At 44.1% G+C, this 15,844-nt stretch overlaps 1 protein-coding gene across 1 annotated transcript in view; it reads left to right on the forward strand.

Annotated features, from left to right (window-relative positions):
• TRAPPC11 (trafficking protein particle complex subunit 11) overlaps positions 1 to 15,844 on the forward strand; it is a 550,973-nt gene that overhangs the window by 124,511 nt on the left and 410,618 nt on the right. The gene's annotated exons all lie outside the window — the stretch shown is intronic.

A 15,844-nucleotide genomic window follows, 5' to 3' on the forward strand; every position in this document is an offset into this window, starting at 1 on the left:
TACTGTAAAACGACTCAAACAAATATTTTGCTTATATAATCTCAAGAATAATTGGAAAGAAGTAGAACATGACATATGGCCAATTAGTACTTGAGCAAGAATAAACACATTAACAGGAATCGAGGAAGATGGATAAATTGGGAGCTCCCACCTCATCGATCTGCTGACATCCTGCGTGTTCCACCTAGATGCACCAGCAGGGAGTTCGCTGCAATAACCCTTGGGCATGATGCATGATGCTCAGTAGCCTTCTGTGGGGGTAGAGGCCTGTGACTCAGCTCATGAAGAGGAGTGGAGGGCCAAGATGACAACGGTTACCTCTCCCACACTGCTTTGAGAACCAGGGTGGCATCTGAAATGTCAAAATAGCAACATCTGCTGCAAGTTCAGGCAAGGTACACAGTGGCGCCAAAGGAGCTGAATGGCTGGACCAGGCATGCTGCTTGCTTCTGGTTGGGAGCCATATCTGTGTGTGTCTAGGACTTGCCTGCACCATGGATTCTCCTAAATCCACCCTAGATGTGAACTGAGAGCAGGCTCCATTCTCCCTCCCCAATCTCCCACCCGCGCAGAAAGAGTGATGAGTATGAGATAACACAGACATATGGGGCCTGTATGTAGGAGGTGATTAACTGTATTAACGGGTTATTAACTAATCAGAGCAAATTTCGTAGCTTGAAAATCCACTGCAAATACTCCTGCTTTCTTAATTAGATCTTCTATATTCTGCTTGCCCTGGGAATAGCGGGTTCTCACTGTCAGACAAGAGTGGATGATGCAGATTGCCAACCAACATACAGCATAAGCTCCTCATAGTGTTGCCCCTCCTAAACACGAACATACACAACTCAAAGGTGAAGTCTGTTCGCTGCATACACTGATGCAAATGTGGGACTTTTTGATTTGATTTGAATTTATAGAGCACAATTTACACCCAGAGGTGTCTCGGCAGTTACCAGTGATTTAACAGCCAATAAAACTAATAATGACTAAACAGCCAAGTTTTCAGAGATTTCCTGGAACTTAATAAAAAGGTGGTTTATTTCAAGTCCTAAAGGAGACTGGAACAATTATGAGCGGTACACATATTAAAAATTCTGCCTCAACAGGAACACAGTCTGTAGAGAGTGGACTACCAGATTGCTTACAAAGATTGAACAAAGAGTTCTGCAGGCCGGAACCATCTAAATCTATCCTTCAGATATATTGGCCCTAGACCAAGGAGAAAATTATCCACTTCTTTACAGGAAGTGAGTATACCGTTCTGATAGCGTGTGAGGCTGGATTAAATCTAGGATCCTTCATCAGCAACCAAGCTGCTGAGTTTTGCACATTTTGCAGATTATTTAGTGACATTTTCTGAAGATTTTGATAAAGGCCATTAGAGTAATCTACTCTGGACAGGACTAATGCGATGACAACTGTCTTTAACAGGGCAAATGGCAAAAAATGCACAATTTTCTTCATAATGTGTAGGATATAAAAGGACTCTGAAATTACACTGTTAATTTGTTTTTTGAATCTTAATCTGTCATCAGTCAAAACAACAAGGTTTTTGACCTTCTTGGCTGGCGTCGGAAGGAGGCCGCACTCCTCGGACCACCACAAGAGGGTCCAGAAGGAGGTGTTGTTGCCAAATAGTATGACTTCTGACTACTGTCTTGTTCAGTTTAAGACCGTTTTTGTCCATCCATGATCTGACTGCGCTCATACCGTTCCTAAAAGTGTTACTCTTATCTGAGCCCTTTTTGGAAAGTGATACCACAATCTGTGTGTTGTCAGCATAAGAGACAAACGACAATCCAAAAGACTCGATCAAAGTTGCCAGCAGCGTAACATACAATAATGAACCAATTTGAGCTCAGCGAGGACCCTTGTGGGACCCTGCAAGGTAATGAAAAGGGTTCAGATGTATAGTCATCCAAATAAACAGATGGGTTGCGATCTGTAAGGAAAGAAGGCAGTAGGACCATGGCCGCACCCTCCGTCCCTAGGCTCTGTAGCCGGATAATCAAAAAATCATGATTGACTGTGTCAAATACTGCAGACAAGTCAAGCAGGATGAGGTCAGCATTGCCACCCCCATCCACTTAAACCCGGATTTCCTTGGTAGCCACAATCAGTGCTGACTCCGTGCTGTGGCTTCTTATCTTCTAAAAACACGTACAAATGTGCGTTCATGGCCTTCTGTACCAGCTTAGCTGGAAAAGGGAGCTTGGAGATGAGCCAATAACTGTTTAGGTGAAGCATATTTAAGTTAGGTTTCTTCAGCAGTGTAAGAACCGAAGCGTTCTTCCACTGTTTCGGAAGCACTCCCGAACTAAACCTAGCATTGAAGATCTTGGCCAGGTAGAGGGCCACTAAGTCGGGTACTAAGTGCATGATCTTGGGCAGACATGGGTCCAAAGGAGATCCAGATTTTATACTCAAAATATCCAACTTGACTTGATCCTCACTCAGATGAGCAAATTCCCTAAAGGAAATCCTACCAGGAACCATTGGCCTGATAACGATATTGTTCTGTTCCTTAGTAATATTGGAGGAAAAACTATTAAAGATTATCTCCACTTTCTGTTGCTAAACAGATTCCCAATTTAAACTATGGGACAGTTGCTAAGGTCCTGGACTGACACTTCATATAGTCAATATGAGGCCGACAGAAACTAAGACCTTAAGATGTGGAGCAGTAGGTCATAAAACTATCTGGTGATGGTGATGTAGGCAAATTGGCAGCTGCATAGGTAGTTGTCTCCTAACAAAGCGGATACATTTGACACTATTTTGCAACCTATATTACAGTCTAGAACCACTCTGGAACATAAAATTGATGCTTTGGCATTAGATGTGTGCCTATTACATGAGGCAATCTACAGACACAAGTCAGAGAATTAATCTATAATTTCGACAGTGAAGCCATTGGTCTCCGAACTGTAGTGCCAAATACAAGAATATGTAACAACATTCAAACCCTCCATTATAGAGCCAAAAATGCCAAAGGGTGATTCCGTCGGAGTAAAACTCAAATCTTTGGCTTTGAGAGAATCAAAGGTCTGAGTGCTGAATTATTTCTTAAAGTGTGGCTAATAAATATAGTAATCTGAGGCAGCCACTCAATCAGTCAAAAAGGCACACAGAGTTCCATGATGCCCTCCACCTTTTGAAGCTACCTTACTACCGATGGTCGAAACCAGTCTGGGGTTTCTTGGAGTCCCTTCCGGAGAGGGCCTCCCTAGCAGTTTGGAACAGACTGTTTCCATGAGGAGCAGCGTCAGTAGTGATTTGCATAAGGTAGGCCTTCAGGCATGGTGAATGAAAAACAATGGACTGGAAAGCAGCCTGGGTGATTGCCAGTGACTGAGATTAATTCAAGCATTATATCTATCACCTTGTTGTTGTTGCTCGCTACTGATGGTGGCATATTTGTTTAACTATTGTGACAAGAATTACATACTACAGGTGGCAAAGAAACATGGTCCATAGGAAAGTGGCGGACAAAAAAAACATTTTCCCAGACTGTACTATCTTACTACAAGATAAACATAACAGCCTTAAAGTTAAGCAAGCACATCATGTGAGTTTCTCTTTTGGCTTCTATATCCAGCAAAGCTCCTGTTTGTCGCAGATGATAAAACCTGTTTCTTCATTTAATCCAGACAATGCATGGGCATGTTTGGAGTACAAAGGACATGACACATCTCTTATGTGGAGGCTTCTGGAAAGGAGAACGAGGAAACGTAAATTAGGAGAATGTTTTAACTACAGCATCATTTGATTCCCAAAGAGATTTGTTTTGTTGTTGTAAATATTACAGACTTTTGTTGGTGGAGTGCTCTATGCAATATGCATGCACAGTGGTTTTGGGACAGAATAAACAGGCTAGTTGAAACAAAAAAAATATATTTTATATGGTCACTTGTTTCATACTTTATACAATAAAACATTTAGAAGTCCTTGAGGCGAGTCCCCATTGCCAAGTGCAATTTCAAAATTTGACAAAGGGCACGAAAGATGTGAGAAATAGTTGGTTGTATGCACATTATAACAGCAACACCCAATGTATTTTAATGTATTTTGAAAACAGTGACAGTCTTTTGTTCAACTTTATTTTCTGTTGAGCAAACATAGTGGCCTTATTAGATCCCATCATGGATACTTGGGATAAGCAATGTACTTTGCTGGCAGTAAGTTAGATGACAGCCAGGCATTATAGGCCCTCACCAGGTGACTTAAGTTTTCTTTCTCTTCACCTGAAAGCCTAGTGGTCCTGCTCCTCGAAGCCCTGCCCAGAAGCTTTGCCTACAGCTCCGGCAAACAGGGAATCAAAAAAGCTGGATTCTGTAGGCAGGAGGTCTTTTAAGCGGACAGCTTGCCCTCAAAATCCCTTAATGCTGCATGCCTTCTGGGGTGCTATATGCATGAGGTGTGGAATATGTGAACCTAATCATCCCGAAGCTGCTACATCTGCAGGGGCATTTTTTTGAAGCCAGTCCAAGGTCATCATTTAGAGTCCCAGAGGATTATTTATTCAGAACAGAGCACAATCTACTCAGTGTTGAGGGCTATGGGCTCATTTGTTGCCCTTTGGCACCAAGTCTGGCTTAGTACTCCTGTTTTTCCTTTGATGTTCAGACCACCTTGATGGACCTACCCTCTTAAGGCTCTGGACTGTTTAAGTAGAAGGTCAATTTGGCCCTGGGACATTTGTAGACCAGCAGAGAGATGGTATGTTCCTTGGGACTACAATATCCCGAAAAAAGACTACTGACAATTTTGGATCTTCCTGGTCCTTGGACACATGTTCAGTGCCTGTCAGTGCCAGAGTTGCCATTATCTCAGGAGCAACCCCAGAACCTGCTTAGGCAGTATAGAGGCTGTGTCAAAAGCAGAACCTGCATTTTGCAAAATGCTGAATCATCCTCCTCCTCTGCCCCACCAGCGAAGCAGCTGTAGTTTGCCACTGTTGGAGCATGTGCGGCTAGTGGGAGGCAGGGTTTCCTCTGTTCTACAAACCTGAAATGCCATAACTACATAGCAGTTGGTCCTTCAAATTGTAGAATAGGAGTATGCCCCACACTTCCAGTAGGGCTGACCCCCATATCTGCCTTACTGTTCCTGTTAGAGAGAAGAACGTCTTGGTACTTTGCAGCAAGAGGTAGCTCCCCTGCTTCAGAAAGAAGCAGTGGAGTAGATGACAGAGCAGGAGATTGGACAGGAGTGCTGTTCTAGTTTCTCCCTAGTTACCAAGATTGACACTGGTGTTCCATTGATCCCCGATCTCAGGGCCTGAATCTTTTTCTCTGGGAGTAGAAATTGAAGACATCCGTGGCTCAGTTTCTTTTGGTGTTAGAACAGGATATTGAATGGTATCCTTAGACATGTATTTCCACATTACAATCCTGTAGTGGCACAGGAGATACCTGTGCTTCGTGGTTGGCCCCCTTGCAACCAGTTTGTGGTCCTCCCATTCGGACTAACATCCGCACATAGAATCTTTACAAAGCTGTGGTAGTGACTCATCTCTGAAAGTTGAGTTGGGAATCCAGGTGTTACTGTACCTGGATGACTGGCTATTGAAACCTAGGTCTCTGGAGTTGATTTTATGCAACTTACAGTTGACAGCATCCCGTGTCTCAGGGAGTCCCCTGTTAGAACTCTGCTCAAACATCTCAGTGAACCTTAAATTGTTCTTTTTTGTCTGCCCTGGTTTTGAACTAGCCCTATCTTCAGCGGTACTGCACTGAGTTGTTTTTAGGTAAGATTGTTACAATTTCTGGAATAGGAAGATCATTTGGTCTGACAATTACTTGTCACCATGGATGACAAGTGAAGAAAACAATTTTTTTAATTTGTTTATCTTGTGGCAGCAAGAACATTTACACTGGTGACTCACACTCTGTATTTATTGTCTTTTATCCTAAGCATAAGTCAGCAGAATGCAAAGTTTTTACATATTTCTCACATAAGACTCTTAAGGAAAGTAAGTTGACATTATTTCTTATGAATAAATAGAATTTTCCTTCTTCTAAAAGATGTCCCCTCTTCAGGGGAAATATTCTCTGAGAAGTGCCCCTCCAAGCACTTCTGTGTAGAAAGCACACAAGAGGAGACTTAAACATTTTCCTGACCATGATTTATTTGGTACAGCTCTTGCAACCACCTCCTCTATCGACAAACCAGATAAGTATGCGTCTAAGCTCTACAGAGATTCACCTGTAATAAAAAAAGTAGTAGTCTACAAAGGAAACCTCATCAACGAAGAGACGTTGACGAATTGAACTCCATCATCAACAACAAAGATATCGTCAACGATTAGCATTCCGTCGATTAATAGCTTTCCATCGACTATGACCATACCGTTGATTATTCTGTGGATGACGACCATACCATTGACGTCAACCATACCATCAATAATGAAGTCACTGTTGACAGCATCACAATTGAGAACCACACATTCAATAAAAGTCATGGGAGAATTTTTATTTTCAACATAAGGGGGACTATTTACCTTCAATGCAATTATTGCAAGCAGATCAAGAAGAGGCTAGTGATTATGCATCACTAACAGCTTTCATCCCAATACAATTAGATGTGAGATATGACCCTGATGTTGGAGAGGAAGCAGTGAACGGAGGAGTCCTACAACAAATATGTTTATCAACAGGAGTACAAGTCTGAGAGTACTCAAATTGATAAGAGGCAGAAGCCACCTGAATATTATAAAGAACCAGATGTTGTCCTAGTGCCATTGGCCTTCATATCAGCAACATATGATAGATACTTTTATTAAGTTTGTACCACAACAACCAACTAGTAATCCTAGCATGGGGTTACCTGCTACACTCTTCCTCCCACCTCTTTAACCTTCTCTTTTACTTGATTTACCTCCTAGGCACCCAAAACCACTCCCTCATCCTCTTGCCCTGCCTCCCCCCCCCCAAACACCAAAGGGGATCGGTCCATGAGAAAGATATGGGTGATGCTGATTTTAATGCCATTACATATTCTGACGAGTAACGCCAGCTGCCCCAGATGGTGATGGGAGAGATAATGGGTGAACATTCATTTTCCCAAGTGGAAATGATGGGCAAATTCCACAGGACTCTACAGATGATAACTCTAAATTTCATTTATTGATTGAAAGAGCTGCCAGGAAATTCTGTCTGCCAATAACCGCTGTAGATCAACCATGCTTTCTTTATTACTTTAATGAGTAGCCTTGTAAATACCCATTCTTGATTATGTCTGATCAGAAAGTTTGAAATTGATTAAGACACAGGGTACTGTTCCAGCTGTGATACCTTGTCTGGAAAAGAAACATAAGGGTCCATATTCACCTCTGTCTTGCTTCACTGGTCATACTACACCAGATTCAGTAATTGCTTCAGCAGCTGAGCGAAGAACCAAGACTCCAATAATGCCATCATCAAGTCCACCAGACAAACATAGCAAGCGTGTTGACAATCTGGGCAGGCACATTTCCTCTATGGCAGCAACCTCAATTAAGACAGCAAATGCCCTGGCAATTCTTGGTTGTTATGATCACCAGAGGTGGCAAGACATGGCTCCATTGATGGAACATATTCCTCAAGTTAAGGGGGAAATAGCCATCCTAAAGGAAAGAGAACTAAAGTCTTTCATTATTGACTCAGCAATGGATGCCTTGAATACAGGTTTTTACCAGTTGGCAGGAAGTACTGTACTAAGAAGACATACTGTTTAAAATCCACCTCTTTCTGTTCTGATGTCTAATCTAAAGTCTTAAATATTCCTTTTTGATGGGCTAGCTCTTTTTGATAAACATGTTGATGAAGCTTTGCAAAGCCTTAAAACTCACAGATTTGGAATGTCTGATTTTTGTGGCTCACGAACATCACAAAATATCAAAGCAGTATCCAATCAGTATGGAGGTCAGGGGCGTCCTTATTATCCTCAAAGACAGTCTGGATGCAATTGGGAAACTTCTTCAGTCGAAACCAAAGACAGGCTTATGGAAGGTCTTTGTCTTCAGGAAAGGAGAGAGGTTCTTCACAAGGATGAACCAATTACAATCAGAAAAGAGCTTGACTCCCAGCTCGTACCCCTTCTCTGTCTGGTTCTCAGATATTGAGGGGCGAGTTTCCCTTTTTACTTCCTCATGGAAGAACATATTGTCAGACAAATGGGTGATACAAATGGTCCAGTCAGGCTGTAGGAATGTAGTATCTTTCTGACATTGTTGCCCCACTTTTTGCCTGGTGTCAGTGTGTTTTGACTGTAGTACACTGGGATCCTGCTAACCCGGACCCCAGTGTCGGTGGTCTCTCCCCTCAATTTGTTTGGTAAGTATTTCTTACACCTCACAATTGGCATACTGGTGTATCCCTGTAAGTCGCTGGTATATGGTACTTAGATACGCAGGGCATTGGTACACCAGGGGTCCCCCATGGGCTGCAGCATGTATTATGCCACCCATGGGAGTCCATGCAAACTGTGTCTACAGGCCTTCAATTGCAGCTTGTGTGAATGGCGCATGCACCTTTCACCTCAGAAATAAGGTTTAACTTATATTGTGGTCACTGCACCTTGACCCTGCAAGTCACCCCTAAGATAGGCCCTTCTAAGTCTGGTTCTAAGTGTAGGGTACCCCTGCACGAGCAGAGGTACCCCTACAAACCTCAGACTACATTTTTTGGGCTTTGTAAGTGCGGGGAAACCCTTCTAAAGTATGTAGTGGACACTGGTCATTATGAGAAATGTCCAACTACATAATGGTTTCTCCGAACATTGTCATGTTTGGTATCAAACATGTTGAAATTGTGCAACTACACCAGTTCCAATGTTAGTTGAATTATACCTTGTACACTTGGAGTTCCTTAGAGGATCCCCCATGTCTGCCTGTTTAGCCTTGCAGGGTCAAAGTTCAAGCCAGTGCTGCCGCTGACCACAGACACTGTTCTTCCCTCCTGTTGCTGAGCTTAACTCTGCAGGGGAAGTCCGAACAAAGGATTTCCTTTCGAGGAGAGGTGTTACCCCCTCTCCTTTAGAAATATGACTCTGTGGGCTATTGTGGGGGTGCTCCTGAGCACCACCAGACTTAAAACCGGTTCCTTCCACAGGCTCCCTCTCTGGTGCCAAACACACAGAGGACAGTCATGTGACCACCCTCTCCATCCAGCTCTTCTTTTAGGGGGGTGCCCAGAGCTCTGCCAGGTGACCACTTGATTCTGCCATCTTGGAAACAGTATGAGCAGAAGCCCCTGGGAACAGGTGAGTGGTCAGCCCAGTCTAGTTGTGCCCCTGACCCAACAGATTGGTGGGTCACCACAGTAGGCATCCAGCCCCCTTCCTGGGTTACTTAAAGGCTCCGCTGAGGGTGGGTCCCCAGATTCGTCTTCACAACTTTTTCTGTGACCGGGACATTGGATTCTGCTGCTGGACTTCACCAGGAACCAGTACAAGACATCGACTGGTAGGTGGACTCCTACTGCAACTTTGTCCCTGAGCATTGCAAGAACTCTGCAACTTCTGCGGCCGTGCATCCTCCAGAGTTACAAAATTTCTGCCTGCATTAAGGACATCCAGAAGGAATCCCGCTTGGGGTAGAGTCACTCCCCTGCAACCGCAGGCACCTCGACGTCTACGACCAGTTTGTGGATTCTGCTGTCCCACCGACTCCTCAAGGCTCTGCAACACAGATGGTAGTTCTGTCGCTCCCTAAGAGGTCTGACCTGTTGTCTTTGCAACTGGGAAGACAGGGGTCCCTCACTAGAGCTGCTAGGACAGAACCCCTGTGCACCGCATCTGTTGTCGTCACCAAGACTTGTTGGCTCTCCATCTCAAAGACCTCCTAGCTTGCTTCAAGAAGCCCCAGCCTCAAGCATCACCGAGCTCCAAGACAGACTACCTCTCTGCGACGAGGGCGTCCATCTTCTTTGTGCTGCTGAGGCCTCTTCGCGACTCCCTGTGCTTGCTGCCAGAAAGTCCTCCTGGGGTCTCTTTAGGTTCCTGCTGGCTCTTGTCACTGCTGAAGGCCGGTCATGACTTACCTGTAAACGTTGAGTCCCTCGGACCTTGCTGTCCCCAACTACTGCAACTCTTTGTGAAGCACTCCATTGCTTTTGCCAAGGCTTGTTGGTGGTCCTACTAACTACTTACCCCTCTGCATTTGACAATTGGCAAGGGACAGCTCGTGGATGACTCCCGGGATCCTTCTGCATTGCCTGGACGCCGCAGCTGCAACTTCACGACAACTGTCAAACTGAGAAGAATCCACGAGCGGCGTGGGCATTGCCCTCCTGCACCTCCTCAACGTCTCCAGATGGTTTGGACTCTGTCCCTTTTCTTCACAGGGTTCTCCCTGCCCAGAATCCATGCCTAGGTTCTACAGACCTGGCCCACAGGTTACCGTAGCAGCTGGACAGCTGAGGTCCCATTGACTTCAACAAGAGGTTCCGACACAACTTCACCGCTATGTACCTGGCCTCCTAGGTTTTAGGTAATCCACTTCTCTGGGTATCCACAAGTGGGGGCACTCTTTTTGCTAACCGCCACTTACCCAATGTTATCCTATGGGACACTCAACGCTAGATAGCACCTCTGCGCACGGGCTTCTGGGGAATACCGGCTTCTTACATCTGCCATTCTAGTACTTCCCCACTCCCTAGGACTCTTGAGTGTTAGTCTTGGTTAGTTGTTTCTTTATTTACCCAGGTTTTTAATATTTGGTTTTTCATTCTGAGACTCCCAGTTTGTCCACCAAGAAAGGAACATCATCTTCATCTGAAGGAGCTGTAAATGGAAATTCTCACTTTTCTCTTCAAAGGAGCCATAGAAATTGTCCCCAAATCACAAAGGAATCAGAGTTTTTATACCAGGTTTATCCTAATCAAAAAGATGACAAGTCAATGGAGACCAATGCTAGATCTGAGGGTTTTGAACAAGTTTTTAAAGAAATAGTAATTTTGTATGCTTACTTTACAAGAGGTCCTCCTGATGATGCAGGAAGGGGATTTGTTGACCTCCCTGGACCTATGGGACGCATATTTTTATGTTCCCATTCATCGGAAACACAGAAAATATCTTTGATTCTCAGTAGTAGCTTTACCTGTTCAAGGCGCTCTCTTTTGGACTCAAATCAGCATTGAGAATGCTCACCAAATGTCTTACTCCAGTTGCAACTTTTCTCAGGAGAGAAAGGTCACCAGGTGTCACCATACTTGGATGACTGGTTAGTCAACGCGCCATCCAGGGAAAGAGCAAAAGCTTCCACAACTGTTTGCATCAATCGCTTCTGGAGAGTAGATCTTGAACCAGAAAAATCACGTTGGAACTCCAAACAAAGATCCAGTTTCTAGGAGAAATACTGGACACTCAGGAAACGACTTTCCATGAGCAGAAAGAGTAAGAAAACTATAGACAACAGCAAGGACTATTGTTGAAAAACACTCCGTCACATTGAGACAATACAAGTCCTTGATAGACCTGATAGCATCATGTATAGGCATCATTCTGTTTTGCGTGCTTCGCATGAGACCTGTTCAGCAAGAGCTAGATTTGCAATGGAAATGGTTAGCAGGCTTATGGGAAGATATGGTCCGTGTCACAAGGCACTTGAAACAAGCTCTAATGTGGTGGAGGATTCCAGCAAACCTAAATGCAGGTCGTTCTTTTCTGCTAGTAAGAGAGAGATTATTATTCACCACAGATGTGTCCGTGGACGGATGGACAGCTAATCTGCAAGAACTTTCAAACAGAGACTTCTGTTCAGAGAAGAGGTTCCACATCAATGTAATGTAACTCTGTGCCATAAGATGAGGTTTTCAAGTGTTCCTCACCAGATTGGCTGGCAACCAGTCCTAGTCAGAACAAACAACACAACATACATGTTCTACATAGCCAAGCAAGGAGGAACACAGTCCAACATCCTTTCAGAAGAAACTCAATCTGCTTGGAACTGGACCATTTCTCACATGATAGACGTTGTTGTGGAACACCTACCAGGCTGTCGGAACGATTAAGCAGATGCACTCAGCTGTTAAAAATGTCAGATTGTCATGAGTGGGAATTAGAACTGAAACAGGTGGATTACATTATCAGTATGGTGAACCCAGAATCGATCTGTTTTCCACTTTGAACAACAGGAAAGGCCTTGGCTTTGCAAGCACGTTTTTGCATCCAGGGACAATGGATGATGCTGTTTCAATCAGTTGGGCCAAGATATTTGTCTACGCCTTTCCTCCGTTTCTCCTGATCCCCCAGGGTGTTGAAGAAGGCGAAGACAGACCATTGCACTCTGATCCTCTTTGATGCGGTGTGGCCTTGATAGTTCTGATACAGCGAGCTACTGCGGTTGGCAACAGGACCAGCGATTCCTTTGACGGACATTGTCCAGACATCATGGAGAGATTCTCCACCTCAATGCCAAGCTGCTGAACTTTAAAGCATGGTACCTGACCACATAGAACTTGGCAAATTGAATCTGTCACAGGAGTGTTAAGATTCTGGCTCAGACTAGAGCTCCAGCAACCAATAAGACGTATAACGCTAAATGGAAGCTTTTCTGTGTCTAGTGCAGGTATAATGGTCATCATCCACTTCGAAAAAAAGTCTTCTCAGATCCTTCTTTAATTGTTGAGTTCGGACAAGAGTGGTCTCAAATATTCTTCAGTCAGAGTCCATCTGGCTGCATCCTCGAGATTTGAAGGACTGACACATCGTCTACTCTGTATTCTCAGATGATCATTAAACAGTTTATGAAAGGGCTCTTCAGAGTATTTCCACCTCTTCAACATTCTCCAGTTCCATTGTAGTATAACACAGTTCTCAGCCAGCTGATGTTACCTTCTTTTGAACCTATAGATAGAGCAGACATACATTTTTTCTTAGAAGACCGCACTACTCCTGGCTCTGACATCCAGTAGGAGAATGGGAGTGATTTGGGCTTTTACCATAAGCCTTTTCTCTGTTCACTAAGGATAAAGTGATAATCAGAATCAATCCTATATTCATTCCTAAGGTGCCTATTGACTTCCATTTAAATAACCTGTCATTCTTAGATCCTTATTTCCCAATCCATCTTAAACAGCAGAAAGATTATTACACTCTCTAGACTTGAGTAGATGTCTCCAATCCTATATAGATAAAACAAAGCACATTCGCACATAAGACAAGCTGTTTGTATCATTTGTCCTACCACTGAAAGGCCAAGCCCCGTCCAAAAAGGGGATATCTTGTTGGCTCGCAGCCTGTATTGCTTTTTTATCATGCCGCAGAAAAGCATCCTCTCCATGAAAGAGTAAGGGTGCCTTCCACCAGGGGCATTGCTTCAACTGCAGGACTCTATGCTGGGGTGCATTTGAAAGACATCTGCTGTGCAGGCACCTGGAGGAGAAAGCATCCGTTCAGGAAACATTACTACCTAGACCTGGACCCAGAAGCTGATGCAGCAGTGGGGCACGCAGCCCTGAGAAACCTGTTTCATTGTAGGTGTGCTTGATTCCTGCTATAATTGATAAGGCGTACTGTTTGCTATTCTGAATCAAGCATGTGATTATACAAGAGAGACAATTTTGGAGAAGAATATAGTTAACTTAACTGTTATTTCAGTTCTCCAACATTGGTATCTTTTATACATTCATATGCAACCCTCTCCCCTCCTTAGTCAGAGGCTCGTCATATTCATTCTTACACTTGTACTTTAAAGTCTAAGCTATTTTTTTTTTTATGGGGTGGGGTGGGGGTTGGGTATTTTTTAGGGCTTAGGGTGGGAGCAGTCGTGCTTTTCTATTTTTTTTTTTATTTTTTTTATTTTTTTAAGGAGTGGGGGTTGGGTATTTTGTTTTTATTCAGGGCTTAGAGTGGGGTAGTTTATTTTTTAAGGGGTGGAGGAAGGTTTAAGAAATGGAGGTAGGAGGCAAGACGTGGAAGGATTGGGAGAGGACACGGTGAGGTAAGTGGGGTTGGGGCAGGGTCTTTTAGTTTTTAGGAGCAGTGGTGGGGGGGTCGTGTAGTTTTTTTTGTTTTTTGTTTTTGGGGGGCTCACGGGGGTTGGGAGAGTGGAGGGATCGGGGTAATTTAATTTTCAGGGGTGGAGGGGTCTGACTATATATATATTTTTTTTTAGGGCTTAGGGTGGTTGGGGTTTGGGTAATTTACTTTTTTGGGGAGGTTTTAGGTTTCAGGGCGGGTGACGGTGTAGTTTAGTTAGGGGTTGGGGGTTGTCAGGTGTTTTTTTGGGGGGGCTCAGGGTGGGTGGGGCAGTTGGGATAGTTTGTTTTTTAAGGGTAGAGTGGGGCGGTCGGGATAGTTTCTTTTAGGGCTCAGGGCGTCTGGGGGGGGTGTCGTGGTAGTTTAGTTTTATTGGGGTAGGGATGGGGGTATTTTTTTTTTTTTTTTAGGGTTCAGAGTGGGTGGGCCTTCCCCATACTCGGAGGATCTGGGACATTCAGGATAGGATTCCAATCTTTCAGAAAGGGGGTTGGATTCCTCTCCTGCTGGTTTTATGCCTGGTTCCAGTACAAGGGAGTTCTTTTGGACACCATTGTGATCTGTGGGACACAGCGGCAGATCTGACTTCGTGGGGCATGTAGGAGAATCTTATGAAGCAATCTGTGGTCATGGTGGTAACAGATGCCTCCATCCTAGAATGGGGCACTCATCTGGAGGAACTGGAGATAAGAAGACTCTGGTTTCCAGGAGCGAAGATTCAGCAAATGAACCTGATCAAACTAAGAGCAAGTTGGCATTCAAGGTGTTCCTCCTTTCCTTTGTGGTCCGTTTATCCATATCTTTACAAACAATACAACAGTGGTGTGATATGTCATCATGGGTCTTATCCTTTCTGGCACAATGGGCTGAACCTCTGGTCTTCAGTACACCAGCATGGAATTTGGCTGGTAGTAGTCTACCTAGCAGAATCTCTGACCACCAGGGATGACAGGCTTAGCCTGCGTAATTTTGCCGATAACATGCTGTGTTTTCATCTGAAGGTAGTCAATTAGATCTCTGCCTCTTGGGCTACCCCTCAGGTCAAACTGTTTGAGGCTCAAAACAACATGCACTGACCACAGTGCTGTGCCCTCCAGTATCTTTTGCAAAGAGCCTTGTGTGATGTGTTCCACTTGCAATAGAATTTTACTCTTCAGTGCACCTTTCCTCCCATGCTCGAATCCTCAGTTTTTGAGACAGATTTGGCAAGACTTAATCCAAGTTCTTCTCATCACCCCGGATTGGCCAAGAAGGGTATGGTATGTAGGCCTTCTCTCCTTTACCTTTGTCCCCACCCTGTCTGCCTTTAAGAGTGGAACCTTAGGGCTTGACGGATGCATTTCCCCCCCTACTCCCATTGTCACGCCTCAGTGGGACCTTAACTGGATCTTGATATTTTTGATTGAATCTTACTTGACACCACTTTATAGTTGCCAAAGAAAGCTGTTGAAATTCATAACAGTTTTTTTTTAGTTGCCATTACTTCGGTGAGGCGTGTCTGTGATCTGCAAGCGCTGAGTGTATCCCTGCCTCTTACTTGATTTTTCCTGACAAGTTGGTCCTTTTGTTTAGAACTGCTTTTCTACCCATGGTGATGACTTCATTCCATCTTGGTCAATACATTACTTTGCTGTTCACATTTCGTCAAGGAGGAGCACAGGCCACTCGGAGTGGATCGGAAAAGGATGCTTTGTTTTTATATTGACTGCTACAAAGATTTCCAGATTCGTGACCAGCGTTTTGTAGGGTTTCAGGCAGTAAGAAGGGAAAAGCTATTCAAAGGAGAACCTTATTGAGGTGGATCATCTTATGTATTAATAGATTTTAAGGCCTAACACAGAAAGAGCCTTTTGCAGGCATAAGGGTCCATCCCACTCGG

This window comes from Pleurodeles waltl, chromosome 1_2 (assembly GCF_031143425.1).
Source record: "Pleurodeles waltl isolate 20211129_DDA chromosome 1_2, aPleWal1.hap1.20221129, whole genome shotgun sequence".
NCBI classification, from domain to species: Eukaryota; Metazoa; Chordata; class Amphibia; order Caudata; family Salamandridae; genus Pleurodeles; species Pleurodeles waltl.